We start from the raw sequence: 697 nt of genomic DNA, 5'->3' as shown, positions 1-697 counted from the left end.
GATACCAATGGCCACTACCAGACCTTTGCAAACAAGGGGCTCGTCCGGGAGTTGAACCCGGGACCTCTCGCACCCAAAGCGAGAATCATACCCCTAGACCAACGAGCCACAAAAGGTTGAAATTTATCTCAAGAAAAATCGCAAGTTCTAAGTTGAGCTTTAGAACATATTTTCGTTTGAACAATTAAATATGTTTGTGAGGTCTAAAGAAAAGCAGTCAGACGTGTATGAACAGTTAAGAGATTCATAATGCCTTCTACAAGGTATCTAAATATACATTTGATACTAATGTCAAAGGAGGAGACATGAGCAAAGAGCATGTGTTCTAACATGTTCACAGAGAACTCAGGTGCATTTCAGGGCTGATACCAATGGCCACTACCAGATCTTTGCAAACAAGGGGCTCGTCCGGGAGTTGAACCCGGGACCTCTCGCACCCAAAGCGAGAATCATCCCCCTAGACCACCGAGCCACAAAAGGTTGAAATTTATCTCAAGAAAAATCGCAAGTTCTAAGTTGAGCTTTAGAACATATTTTCGTTTGAACAATTAAATATGTTTGTGAGGTCTAAAGAAAAGCAGTGAGACGTGTATGAACAGTTAAGAGATTCATAATGCCTTCTATAAGGTATCTAAACATACACTTGATACTAATGTCAAAGGAGGAGACATGAGCAAAGAGCATGTGTTCTAACATG

The 697-nt window shown here is 41.2% G+C and overlaps 2 non-coding genes across 2 annotated transcripts; both read right to left on the bottom strand.

Moving 5' to 3' along the window:
- Positions 1-36: 36 nt before the first annotated feature.
- Positions 37-108, bottom strand: trnap-ugg (transfer RNA proline (anticodon UGG)). The gene has a single exon. It is a non-coding gene; the product is annotated as a tRNA-Pro (tRNA).
- A 292-nt stretch (positions 109-400) lies between these two features.
- Positions 401-472, bottom strand: trnap-ugg (transfer RNA proline (anticodon UGG)). Its single transcript has one exon. It is a non-coding gene; the product is annotated as a tRNA-Pro (tRNA).
- Between the last annotated feature and the right edge of the window lie 225 nt (positions 473-697).

Source organism: Seriola lalandi, unplaced genomic scaffold, assembly GCF_002814215.2.
Source record: "Seriola lalandi dorsalis isolate HSWRI2012SDOR001 ecotype SW California unplaced genomic scaffold, Sedor1 jcf7180002036641, whole genome shotgun sequence".
Taxonomy (NCBI): domain Eukaryota; kingdom Metazoa; phylum Chordata; class Actinopteri; order Carangiformes; family Carangidae; genus Seriola; species Seriola lalandi.
This window is presented reverse-complemented; position numbering and strand designations above follow the sequence as displayed.